At 45.0% G+C, this 14,354-nt stretch overlaps 1 protein-coding gene across 2 annotated transcripts in view; it reads right to left on the reverse strand.

Annotated features, from left to right (window-relative positions):
- The window catches only part of ndst3 (N-deacetylase/N-sulfotransferase (heparan glucosaminyl) 3), a 69,385-nt gene that overhangs the window by 52,888 nt on the left and 2,143 nt on the right, over nucleotides 1-14,354 (reverse strand). The gene's annotated exons all lie outside the window — the stretch shown is intronic.

Below are 14,354 nucleotides of genomic sequence, written 5' to 3' on the forward strand. Positions count from 1 at the left end.
TCATCCATCCCTAACACTCCTCTGGCAAGTAAAACCTGGTTTCCTTTCTCTTTCTCTCCTTCTTTCTCCCTCTCTCTCCATCCTTGCCACCTTCTCCTCTATCACCACCCCCGCCTTCTGCTCCTCCCGTTTTTTCTTCCATCTTTCCGCTCCTAAAGAAGCCCAGCAATCCCCTCTCTGCCCTCCATCCATCTTCCAGCCCTCCCCCTACCATCACTCTTGCTCTTTCTATCTCTCTTTCCCCCTCTTTCTCTCGCTCTCTATTTTCTTCTCTCTACCTCCATCTTGAAGCTCTGTGAAAATGTCACATTCTCAGGAGACGGGGTTGTTCTAATTTAACAGGAAGGCTGAGGCAGCATGGAGGAGCGATCGCTTATTCCCTCTCTAACAACCCCCTCTTGCGCTTTCTTTTCCACTCTTCCACACTTATTCTCCTTATCCCCATTCCCCCCCTCTAACACACATATCCTTATTCCGTGTAGTCTCACGCGTGATCCTTCTCTGTGCACTCATTCTGTTCAGCCCCCCTGTTTTTCTTTCCCTCTCTGTTTGTGTACTTTGCCGTCTGTTTTGTTGCTCGGTCAGCCTGCACACAAACGTCTCTATTAAAAATCTAAGCCATGTCACTTAAATCAATTCTGCAACACACAGTGAGGAATCTTCCCTGATTTATGAGACCTGAGCAGCTGATGTCAGTGTGGGGATTCAATGGCACTGCCCGGCAGTCTCTCTCTCCTCTTTTCCTCTGCCTCCACCACACACACACACACAGTCCAGATTATCTTCTCTCTTTACATGAGCACACACACACACACAGCATCTTCATTAGGTTTAATCTAATGGTGTTGAAGATGGCCTTATGCTGACAGATGTGCACAGCTCCTTAATCTGATCCCCTGTCTCCGCTCTTATGACATGCTTTACATCTTAAATTCGCACACATGCATGCACATGCGCGCGCGCGCGCGCACACACACACACACACACACACACACACACAGGCACAAACACGGGCACAAAGACACAGAACTGAGTTTGTAGCAATGGCTTTGCATCCTAACTCAATACATACTCCAAAATGTGCCTTGAATGTATATGTGTGTTTGTATGCATAAAGGTTGTGTGTGTGTGTGTGAGTGTGTGTTTGTGTCCAAAAAAACCCCCCAAAAAATGGTACATTATAAATTGATTTAGACACACCATTTGTGTGTAGCACGCTTGTCTCAGAAGAAACCAGAGCTGCTCAGCTACATACATGGCGTAAAGTTTGATGCATCTTTTAGCCTAAAACACATCACATACAACTTAGCTGAGCATTGACCTGTTTTATATATTATATCTTATATTTAGTTATCTAAATAGAGGTCAAGAGCAAGTTATTTTAGGACAAGCTCATCACAAGGACACAGAAGTGTTAGTAAAATCTATATTTAAGCAAAAAACAAAAAACAAAAAAAGTGCACTCGAGTTGTGGGTGACAGCAGTAATTTTGAGCATTTCTTAGCCTTAATACTGGTACTCAATACCCAATACTGGTGACGAAGGTGGATGAGTTTAAATACTACATGGGGTCATCTGTCCAAAGTAACGGGGAGTGCAGAAGAGAGGTGCAGAAGAGAGTGCAGGCAGGGTGGAGTGGGTGGAGAAGGGTGTCAGGAGTGATTTGTGACAGAAGGGTACAAGCAAGAGTTACATAAAGGGAAGGTTTACAAGATGGTTGTGAGACCAGCTATGTTATATGGTTTGGAGACAGTGGCACTGACGAAAAGACAGGAGGTGGAGCTGGAGGTGGCAGAGTTGAAGATGGTAAGATTTTCATTGGGAGTGACGAAGAAGCACAGAATTAGAAATGAGTATATTAGAGGGACAGCCCAGGTTGGATGGTTTGGAGACAAAGCAAGAGAGGCAAGATTGAGATGGTTTGGACATGTGTGGAAGAGAGATGCTAGGTATATTGGGAGAAGGCTGCTGAATATGGAGCTGCCAGGGAAGAGGAAAAGAGGAAGGCCAAAGAGCAGGTTTATGGCTGTGGTGAGAGAGGACATGCAGGTGGCTGGTGTGACAGAGGAAGATGCAGAGGACAGGACGAGATGGAAATGGATGATCTGCTGTGGTGACCCCTAATGGGAGCAGCCGAAAGTAATAGTAGGAGTAGTAGTAGTAGTAGTCTTAACCGCAATACTGGCCTTACGTGACAGCGAAGACTTGCTGTGTCTCTGAGGGCACCAGTAGCTTACATATAAGAACTGCAAAGTGAAAGCAACATGAGGCCACTCTGGTCCACTCAACACTGAGCCAAGTGCTGGGGGAATGATTGAAGCACACAAAAAAAAAAAATATATATATATATATATGGTTAATGGGAGGTGGGATCATGCCGCATGTGAGAAAGCTTGAGAAACCTAGTGCTGAAGGTAAACACACACTGGGATTAGCGGTTAGCAATAACTCTGTTATTTGTGCCCAGACCCACTACTGGCTAAAACTGCTGGTGTCAGAAGCACTGCCAGTGGTGTTTGCGCGTTTCTGTATCTGGACGCCCGCACGTGTTTGTGTGTGTGTGTGTGTGTGTGTGTGTGTGTGTGTGTGTGTGTGTGTGTGTGTGTGTGTGTGTGTGTGTGTGTGTGTGTGTTTGTGTGTGTGTGTGTGTGTGTGTGTGGTTGGCGTTAGAAGAGGTGCCAGCTAAATGGTGGGCTTCAAACACATAGGAGATGGGATTGTGGACAGCTAGCATTCACTCACGCTTCTCCCCACCACAGCACATCAACATCTCCTCATTTTGTCATTTCATACTTCAATCTATCTCTCGCTTGTCTTTTTCCACCGCGGATAAATTGCTCCAAAACTTTATGCTTGCGTAACAGGTCTAAATCGTGCATCTAATATGTTTGTATGTGTGAAGTGAGGCACGAACAGGTGCAGGTTGTTTTTTTTGTTTTTTTTTTCAAACAAGTTCACCAAGAGGATGAGTAAGGTAGATAAATTTAAGATGAGATTTTTCTTGAAGAAAAAGGGAATAGGGTGCTCGGTTCAGCTACACTGAAGTTATCTTTTCTAAAAATAATTTATTTATATTTATGAATGAATGTATTTGTTTACTTATGAATCATGTCATATATACAAAATGCGTTTTTGTAAATTGTACAACCCCACCTCTCCCCTTTTTTCAGTGATTGTGAGTACTGCTGTATTGCTTAAACATGTCTGCATGTGATGTGTACGTAAGCTAAACCAGTGTCTTTAAGTGGGTCAAGCATTTTTATTTGATGAGTTGGAGATGCTTGACAAGCAAACACCAAACATCTTCTTTCTCTCTCTCTTGCCTTCTCTTTCTGTATCTTATCTATCCTTCCCTGCCAAGCTTTATGTTGAACGGGAGGGCAATGCATGAGAACAAAATGAATACTTGCTTCTTGATCTAGAGGAAAGACATTGGTAACAAAAGGTTTTCAATGGTGTGTATGAGAGGTGAGTTTGAATTATGGCCTACATGGCCCCCCGTACTTAACGCACCTTGCATAATTATGGACTTTAGTTTATAAAATGCAACACAGCTTTTATCAATTATAAGTACCCAATTTCTAAAGGTTAAATATCTTTTCAATGCACCTTTTTGTTTTGCTTTATTTTTTATCTTTCATAACGAATTAACAAATATATATTAGTGGTTTGAAAACCTATATACTGTGAACAAGCGCTGCATTTACAGATGCAGCACTAGAAAATGTCCCTCTTGTCCATTCCTTTGCCATGAGCATCACTCATTTTGGTGCACTGCCCTCCTGTCTGACGAAATCCCAATGCTGTTCTCTTTTCTGCCACCGGAAGAAGTGAAAGATGAAAAAAAAAAGTCAATCTATCTTGGGAACAAATATGGTGAGGGCACGACGGAAAAACAAAATATATTGTTGTCATTCTGATGTTATTATTTCTATACCAACTCTTACATTGGTTTTATCCAGAATTTCAGTGCAACATGACAATAAATGTAATAAGCTGATCAGTTAAGTCGGTTAAAATTCATCTTGATATTGACCCGCTGTATGCATTGGCTGCATACATAATCTTGAAAACAGCAGCATTACACAAGCTCATAATGAAAATTACAATAGCCACAACTTCAAGGGTAATTCTTTTTATTTTACTTGGCTATTAGGCTATGTCTGTGATCCGGGGTTATTAGATATGTAAGGCTTCATCTACATTTCGATTTTAATGCTCTGTCACCGGGGCCTTCGCTGACAGTAACAGCGTGGTTAAGCGGCAGCAGCAGAAACCACTGCAACACCATTTTCATGAACAAACTCTGCAGATTACCCCTCTGCAGATTTTGCATCCCCTGTATGGTCATACGTACCAGACAGGAGACTTGAAGGGTAAAAAGACAGAACATGTCACAGTGATGTGCACACAAGTCACGAGACTCTTACAGACCCAGCGTAGACAGCAGCATTGACTAAAATTAGTTTTTTTTCTGCAGCCAGAGGGATGAAAACAATCTAGACTGCAGGTAATACCACAGGGTTTAGAGTTAATCTCAGGTATAAAGGACAACATTGGCAATAGATGTGAGCCAAATCAATCAGATGACAACTTGTTGACAAATACCCTCATGAATTAAACTGGCATTACTTCTTTTTGAAAGCAAGGGTCTGAAGTGAGTTTGTTGAAAACGCCAGTCAACTGTTGAATTTTATGCAATGTGCAGAAGACGAAGGAGCTGATTGTGGACTTCAGGAGGTCTAGAAGAAGAAGCCACTCCCCAATACACAACAAGGGGGGGGTGTCTCCACCTTTAAATTCCTTGGAGTCCACGTCAGCGAGGACCTCTCCCGGACAGCAAACACCCAGGCCCTTGTGAAAAAGGCCCAACAATGCCTGCATTTCCTGAGGTTTCCCCAAAATTCTCACCAACTTCTACCACTGCACCAGAGAGAGCATCCTGACCAGCTGCATCTCAGTGTGGTACAGCAACTGCACCTCAGTAGACCAGAAAGCTCTGCAGCAGGTTGTCAAGGAGGCCCATCATATCACCGGTACCCAGCTCCCAGCCATAAAAGACAATTATCACAAATGCTGCCTTCGAAGGGGTCGCAGCGTCAGCAGAGATCCCACCCACCCCAACGATGGACTGTTCTGCCTCTGCGCTCTGGGAGGTGCTACAGGAGCCTCAGAGCGCACACTACCAGGCTCAAAAACAGCTTCTTTCCTCAAGCTGTTACTCACCTGAACCTGGCTGCCCACTGAATGTCTGTAAATATGTTTATACTCATGCTCTTTTTTTTTTACTTCGCTTTAGATTTTAGTCTTCATGTGTATATATCTTACACTATGTTTGCCATGTTTGTCTATGTCTGTCTTGTACTGTTTGGCAAAGCCATATCCCTCATTTCGTTTTTACACATGTGCCCGTACAGGGTTTTTAATGACAATAAATTGAATTGAATGAATTGAATTGTAAAATGGTGCAGTGTAAAATCAAATTTACCTTAACCAGCTGACTTGGGTAACTGACTTGACCAAACTGAATGATCCCAGAATACAAAGGGTAAATGTGAGCAGATGTCAGAAAGCATTTAGATGGGGAAAAAAAGGCATCATCCTCTTCCCTGATTCTCTTCATCTTTCCTGGAGTTTTGCATGCGACCAACATATTTTTGTTTGAGATCATTGTTCAGATAAAGTTCAGATAAAGAAAAAAAAAATCTCTCTCAGATTCTAATTGCAAATGCAAACTGGATATCATCCTATTCCTCTCAAGCTCTCCTCCCTCTCAACCCAGTCTCTTCATTCTTTACTAGAAATTCTTGGTGCAACATGATTTTGCAAAACACCATTGGTGGTGGAAAACAACTTTATAACATATGGCATAGTGGCTCCCTGTTGGTTTTATGTGACCTACCATCCAGCACATATCCCTTAATAGTTCTGACTCTACACTGTCTAGTCAATAGAGCAAGCATTGCAGTGTCATTTTACATACTGTATTTCTGCTAGCAGTACATAAAAATGTCAGTTACAGGGGACTCTCATCCGTGCGTGAATGGCAATCTCTGGTTCGGAGGAGAAGAGCTCAAAGCGATGATGTCAAGTGAAAACAAATTAGCATAGTGCAAAGCTAATAGGGATGTCTTGAAGGTTTAAGAGAAGTGACTTTTCAATGGATCATTTAAATCACAAAGAAAACAGTTTTCTTAGCCATGATAGAATTTAAGCTGCAGTACCAAGCTCAGCCACCGTGCCAAAATGGCAGCAATGCCAAGTCCAACCCTTGAGGGCTTGTGGAGCATGCATTAAACTGCATTAAACTAATCTGGCACAATTTGACAAGCCAAAAGAGCAAATATCTGCTTGTTTTAATACCATGCAAAAAAGAAAAAGAAAAAATTATCTTCTGGTGGCCTGGAAAATCTTGAGAAAAAGAGTCAGTGACACACCTGATTATTTATAATAACAACTGTAGACTAAAAGCTCAACAAGTTTGCAAGCTTGCATGTGTGTGAGTGTGTGTGTGTGTGTGTGTGTGTGTGTGTGTGTGCGTGCGCGCGTGTATACATATATTGTGTACGTTCATATTGTGCGCAAGTTTGTGTAGTGTGAATTTTGCTGGCACTGCGAGGGGCCATAAGCAAAACCACTCTGCGGAGGAAGAGAGAAATTGCAGAAACTGAGGTTGACCAAGGAATGCAAATTGGCTGTAGATGGTGATCTGTGTCTCTTGTTAGGAGGGGGTAAAAAAAAAGTAGAAGATGAATAGCAGAGCAGCAAGTGTGGAAGAAATGAGATCTAAAGGATAGAATTAGAGACCTCCTTGAGAAAAAAAAAACAAAAACAAAAAAATCAAAACAATAACTTCTGCGGAAAGAAAAAGTGGGGAAAAAATGAAAGAGAAGGAAATAAAGCCCTGAGAGACAGCCTACATATGTGAATGAAATACACTTGCAGCAGACAAGCACATGTATGTGGATATCACTGATGGTTTACTGAGGGTTTGACTGACAGCATCCCTCATTTTGAAAACTGTTCTCCATGGGTTGCCTCCCTGTGAATCATTTAATCCAAAAAAAAAGTGTGTGTTTGCATGCGTGTGTTTGTGTGTGTGTGTGTGTGTGTGTGTGTGTGTGTGTGTGTGCGTGTGTGTGTGTGTTAGGAGGGGGTGTATGTATTGTTTGTCACTCGATGAACTCATAGGGTGGGACTAATGAAAAGTGGAGTGAGAAGGAGGGTGGCATTTTAATTGACACCTCCCTTTCTCTCTGTCTCTGTCTGTCTCCATCTCTCCCTCTCTTTAATTTCCCTCCCATCTTGTAGGATGCTGTCTTACAGAGGTACAGATTCCTTCCATTTCGGCGCTGACGCCTTACCCTTATTATTTAGCTAGTAATACACCCTGTTCAGCCTTTTGGTATCATGCATTGGATGTGTTTGTGGCTTCATTCATACAAAAAGTCCCTGTGCTATGTTTATGTTGTTGTTTTTTTCTTCTAAGATCTTATGTCAATCCATACAAAACCAACAACCGTTTCCTGCAAACGTGTCAGACAAAGGAGAGAACATCATTCAGCAGCCCATCTGGGAAGAAACTACAAGTTTTACCGATCCAATCCGATTCTTAGGTGTTTTAATTAATTCTGATGAGTCAGTGAGGAATAATAATAATATTTTTTTAAAAAAGGCTGGAGATAAAGCACTGTGTCACGCAGGGTAATGCACTAAAGGGACCCGACAGCTGGTTGTGGGTTCTGAACTTAACCATTTTTATTTACAGCCTCATACACGTTGCGTTCGCCATACGTTACCAACTGAAGCACACTGATGACGTCATACCAGTGTGACTAGGGTGGCCTGTAGTCACTCATCAGTAAACACTTATCACGCCTTCCCCTTTAATGAGTAGAGACTCACATACTTAGCTGAGACACACTTCACGTCACATGAATCCAAAGTCCATGAACATAACAGTCATTAGCTCTCAATAAGTGCTTCCCTGTTTGGGCTTGTCGAACAGTCCGAACGGTCCTGGGTGGTTGGCACTTCAGCATCACCACATCGTATATGATCTGTCGTATATTATCCTGTAATCATCACACATAAAGTGACTTACCGATAACATATGACATACAGCCAACATCGAACATGTCATATTAGTAACAAACTTCTCATACTCATTTATCTCCCTCACACAAGCACTTTATGAACACAGATAAACACAGTGTGAAGTTGAGCAACACAACGTCTCTAGGTGTCTCTATACCTATGAGGCACCCAGACTTCCCGACCTCTGGATGTCACCTGCACAGCCCTGCGTGGCGTTGAATGCTGTGGTGTACACCGCATTGCTGAATCAGTTTGTCTCTGGTTGGGGGCTTTGTCCCTGTGGCTGGGACTTACCCCAGAGAGAGGACTGCTGGGTAGCTGCACTGGAGGTCTCTCCGACTGCAGCAGCTGCTGGTCTGTTGGATTAGCAGGCTCAGGGGCTTCCTGCAGATGCTCCAGGACTGCCTGCAGATGTCTGCAGTTGCATCGCATCACTGCACCATTGTCACACTTCACCAGGTAAGATTGTGGCTCATTACACCTGCCAATGACTTTAGCAAAGGGTTCCCGACCCTTCTGTCCATCCAGTTTCACCCTGACGTCCTGCCCAGGTTGTAGTGCAGGAAGCGGTTGTGCAGAGTGACGGCGGTCATGGAAAAACTGGTAAACTGACTTCGCCTGAATGTCCTTTTGCTGGACTTGATGTCTGCCCACAGGAACAGCTTGTAGTTTCTCCTCCAGCATCGGTAGTGTAGTTTGAATGTGTCTTCCAGCCATAAGTAAAGCTGGGCTCACCCCTGTTGCTGCACTGGGTGTCACCCTGTAACACATTAGAGCGCGATGCAGATCAGGCTGTTTCAGCGCCTAGCAGTCTACACGGCTCACTCGGCAGCGCTGTTCGTCTGGGGGTAATGAGGGCTAGCTGGTGTGTGCACAAACCCATATCTCTGACTCAAGTGCTGAAACTTTGCGGATGTGAGCTGTGTGGCACTGTCATTCACCAGTTTGAGTGGTATTCCCCATCTCACAAACATGCCTGTTAATGACTTGACGCCTAGATGTGGAAGACAGGTGATATCCCGAGAGTAATAGTCAGTCACAATTAGATAGTTCTGTCTCTCTAACTCACACAAATCTGCAGCAATGCGCTGCCAGGGGCCCCCAGGTAAAGGTGTGGTGAGAAGTGGTTCAAGTCTCTGAGTAGGTTTGTTTTCAATGCAGAATTTGCATGCTGACACCGTCTGTGTGATCTCTGCACTGATGCGTGGCCACCACACTGACATCCTGACTCATGCTCGGCACCTTGTCAGTCCTTGGTGTCCCTCACGCAGCTGTTTCAGCACATCAGATCGTAGTGCCATAGGAATGACAATCCTGTCCTGATACAACAGGTATCAGAGAGGTGTGTTCTTGTGGAGTAATATCAATGCGGAGATGGAAATAATATCTTCGGTGGCCATCGGTTTCTGATAAAACCCATGATCATTTGCAGCTCTCCATCATGTTGTGTGACTGTGCGGATTGCACTGAGTTTTTGTAATGAGACTAGTGCGTTAGTTATAATTGACTACACATATGCTCGTAACTCATGGTCCATGCCCCCGTCACCCACTTCAGTCAATGGGCTCCTGGAGAGGGTATCTGCGATGACCCGCTGTTTCCCCTGGACATGCTCTGCTACTACATGAAACCTTAAAAGGTGCATGAGGAGCCTTTGGCACACTGGAGGGGCTTTGTCTAAGTCATGTGTGTTTATGAGGCGCACGAGAGGTTTGTGGTCCATTTGCAGGCGGAAGCTATCCATGCCCTGCACATAGCGTGCAAAACGTTCACACGCCCACACACCTGCTATTTGGGAGTATCGCCCTTTGAGTCAGACAGGGTGCAGGAGCAGAATGCCACTGGCTTTAACTCACCATCACATTCCTGTCATAATGTTGCTCCTAAGCCATAGCTACTAGCATCAGCACTGATGACAGTTTTCCAGTTGGCATCATAATATGCAAGTGCTGGGGCTGAAACAAGCATGGCTTTAACCGTGTCAAATGTCTGTCCTTGTGCATCACTCCATACTCACTCACTCTCGCTCTCTTAAGCAGGCTGGTGATTGGGTGCAGCTTCGTGGAGAGGCCAGGCAGGAAACATCCTACAGAGTTAATGAGACCTAGCACCTGACGAAGTTCCTCAACATTTGTTGGAGTTGGCATTTGCGAAATAGCTTTCCCTTTGTTAGGGTCTGATTTCATGCCCTCTGCGCTTATGACATGGTCAAAGTACTGTGACTCTGACCTGCCAAAATGGCACTTAGCCTTATTCAGCTTCAAGCCACTGTTTCTTATTGTCCTCAGTACAGCATTGAGACAACTGCCGTACTCCTCCTGTGTTGCTCCGAAGATAAGTATGTCGTCCATTACACGACAACTCCTTCGTGACCTCTCAACAGTGTTGACATCTGTCTTTGGAAGATTTCAGGGGCTGACGTAATTCCGAATGGCAGCCGTTGGAAGCAGAATCTGCCTATAGGGGTTATGAACATCGTCAGCTTTTGGCTGCTTGCGTCCAGGGGAATCTGCCAGAATCCACATGAAGCGTCCAGAGTGGAGAACACTTTTGCTCCAGCCAGCTGTGGAGCAATATCCTCCAAAGTTGACAGAATGTACCTCTCTCGCTTTACTGCCTTGTTGAAGCGTTTTGAGATCGATACACACCCGCACTTGGTCTTTACTTCTCTTTTTTAAAGGAATCATTGGGGCACACCAATCAGTGAGCTCTGTGACCTCTTCAATTGTGCCCAGGGCCAACATTCGCTTGAGTTCAGCCTCCACTTTTGAGAAAGGGGGGAACGGGATGGGACGTGGTGTCGTCAGAGTGTAGGGCTCAGCTTCACTTTTCAGTTCAATTTGAACAGGGTCACAATTGAGCAGACTTATCTCTCCAAACACATCACCAAGCACGAGTGTGTCGATGGCATCAACTCTCATGACCAGTCCCATATGTCCCCTTCTGACAGTTACCCAGTATCGGTATTGTTGTCCTTTGTACTGACTTGTGGCCAGAAACTTGCCTATACACCTCACTTCGTCCCTGGAACTGGTGACACAGGGTTTTTTTTTCCCTGTTGTGACTAATCATGTGCTCTGTGGCAGTCTATTAAATGCATTCTGTGACATCACAGTGATATCTGCCCCTGTATCCATTTTGAATTCCACAGTGCTGCCATTTACAGGTAACTCCACGAACCACTCATTTTCTGAATCCGGCTGCTCAATTATGATTGGCGTAGCTTCAGTTACTCCTCCAAGGAAAAATGTCTCCTCTCTGTCTGATGCCTTATTGGACACAACAGCCACCTCTTTTAGCATTTTTGTTTGACACACTGCCTCAAAATGTCCCACTTTGTTTTACTTTCTGCACCTCTTGTTCTTGGCTGGGCATGGATGTGTTTTCTCAAGTTGTCTATTACAGCGAGAACAGGTAATGGGGAATTTTGACTCAACATGTTGCTGCTTTCTTTGCCATGGTTTGTTGTTGCTGCTCTTTTTAGCCACATCCATGTTTTTATTATGGAGCTGCCATCTCCCTTGTCTCACAGCATCCACTGCACAGTCTGCATACAGACTCATAGTCTGCTGCTTGATTTGTTTGCTTTGGCGTGCTATTTGTATAGCCCTTTCAAGCGAGAGGTCTGGCTCGAGCTTTAACTTCTGACAAACGTCATTGTCATATCAATATGCCGAGAACAATCTTTTCTTGTATCTTTAGTACCTCCAAACTCACAGTACTGTGCTAGCTCATACAAGCTTCTAACAAAAGCTTCAACCAACTCATTGGGCTTCTGTACACATTTGTGAAAACATGTCATTGTTGTTGTCGGAATTATCGTCATCCTCTTGCTGCTCAAACACAAGAGTCGTATATTGCCTCTGCCTCTCTTCTCATGGCGTAGAGAAGCGTGTTCACTTGGCCTTCCTCGCTGTCCTTGTCCAGTTTCGATGCTACCCAAAAGCGGTCAAAGCGGCAGCGCCACATTGGCCGTTCAGACGGTCGTGTGAAATCCAGTGGTTCTGGTGGTCCAAGCTTTGCCATTTTTTCTTCTGCAGGCGTCCAGTTGGCCACTTCTGACACCGTGTCATGCACGGTAATACAATAAAGGGAACCGACAGCTGGTTGTGTGTTCCTAACTTAAACGTTTTTATTAACAGAGCCTCATACACGTTGCATTCACCATGTTACCAACCGAAGAACACTGATGATGTCATACCAGTGCGACCACGGTGGCCTGTAGTCCCTGATCAATACACACTTATTACACACTGTGAAATCATTCATGTGCATATCACGTGTGTGTAGATAAAAGGTTGTGCACGTGCATGCACAAAAGAGCACACAAGGTGTGTCGGCTAAAACAAACCGTGTTATATCTGTAATCTGACAAAGCTACCAGAGGTTGCACATCTCAATGGGGAATGGCGCAACAAAACGCCGAACACCTCTTCCTCCACTTTCCCCCACCTCCTGTTTGGTTTTTCATACAACTCTGCAGTCTTTTTTTTTTTTTTTGAATTTTCTCCCTTTTTCTGCCCAGTTGTATCCGGCCAATTATGCCACTCTTCCAAGTCGTCCCGGTCATTGCCCCCCCCCCCCCACCCGATCTGGGAAGGGCTACAGACTACCACATGTCTCCTCCGATACATGTGGAGTAGCCAGCTGCTTCATTTTACCTGACAGTGAAGAGTTTCGCCAGGGGGGCGTAGCGCGTGGCAGGATCACGCTATTCCCTCCAGTCCCCCCCCCCTCCCGAACAGGCAACCCAACCGACCAGAGGAGGCGCTAGCGCAGCAGCCAGGACACATACCTATATCTGGCTTCCCACCTGCAGACACGACCAACTGTGTCTGTATGGACGCCCGACCAAGCCGGCAGCAACATGGGGATTCGAACCGACGTCCGACGTGTTGGTAAGCAACAGAATAGACCGCTGCGTTACCCGGATGCCCACCCTTCAGTCTTTTGTTTGTTTTAGGTTTGACAGAATTTAGTTAGCAGAGGCATAGTGGTTAGCACAGTCGCCTCACAGCAAGAAGGTCCTGGGTTCGAGCCCAGGGTAGTCCAACCTTGGGGATCGTCCCGGGTCACCCTCTGTGTGGAGTTTGCATGTTCTCTTCGATTCTGCGTGGGTTTCCTCCCACAGTCCACAGACATGTAGGTCAGGTGAATTGGCCATACTAAATTGTCCCTAGATGTGAATGTGTGTGTGTGTGTGTGTGTGTGTGTGTGTGTGTGTGTTGTGTGTGAGTGTGTGTGTGTGAGTGTGTGTGTGTGTGTGTGTGTGGGCCCTGTCATGGTCTGGCAGCCTGTCTATGATGTCTCCCGCTTGCTGCCCAATGACTGCTGGGATAGTCTCCAGCATCCCTGCGACCCTGAGTAAGGATAAGCGGTTTGGATAATGGATGGATGGATTGATAGTTAGCTGAGAACGTATCCTCTGAGCAACATACCCACCCCCTCCCCCGCCCCATTATTTTCCTCCAATCCCTCTCCCTCTAATTGCAGGTCAACCTAACAGGACAGCCGTATAGAGACTAAAGGAAATGCACGTGTAAACAGCAGGAGTAGGTTCCAAAAGTCCTCTTTCTCTCTATTTCCTGCCCTATCGTATTTCTATCTCTTCGTCTCCTTCTCTCCTTGATCTCCTCCTCCATTAACCCCCCCCCCCCACACACACACACACACACGCACACTTCTCCTGCACTGGTTCATCCTCATGTATATTTATATTACAAAGCTGGAAAAGTCAGGCAGACTTAAAGTGAAAACCACAACTTGAGAATACTAGCAGACTTACAAATGCATGTGTGTGCATGCATATGTGTGTGTGTGTGTGTGTGTGTGTGTGAGAGGGGACGAGAGAGAGAGGAGAGAGAGAGATGAGAGAGAGAGAGGAGAGGATGAGAGGAGAGAGAAGAGAGAGAGAGAGAATGCTCACATGTTAACATTGTTTTTTGTTTTTTTGTGGATTCAAGCTTCTTTTATATTCAAGAGTTGAATTTCACATCCATCTACCACCCACCTACCCTTGGTTTCTCTCTCTCTCTCTCTCTCTCTCTTCTCTTCTCTCTCCTCTCTCTCTCTCTCTCTCTCTCTCTTCTCTCTCTCTCTCTCTCTCTCTCTCTCTCTCTCTCTCTCTCTCTTCTCTCTCTCTCTCTCTCTCTCTCTCTCTCTCCTCTCTCTCTCTTCTCTCTCTCTCTCTCTCTCTCTCTCTCTCTCTCTCTCTCATCTCATCTCTCTCTCTCTCTCCTCTCTCTCTCTCTCACTCT

Source organism: Lampris incognitus, chromosome 5, assembly GCF_029633865.1.
Source record: "Lampris incognitus isolate fLamInc1 chromosome 5, fLamInc1.hap2, whole genome shotgun sequence".
Classification (NCBI taxonomy): domain Eukaryota; kingdom Metazoa; phylum Chordata; class Actinopteri; order Lampriformes; family Lampridae; genus Lampris; species Lampris incognitus.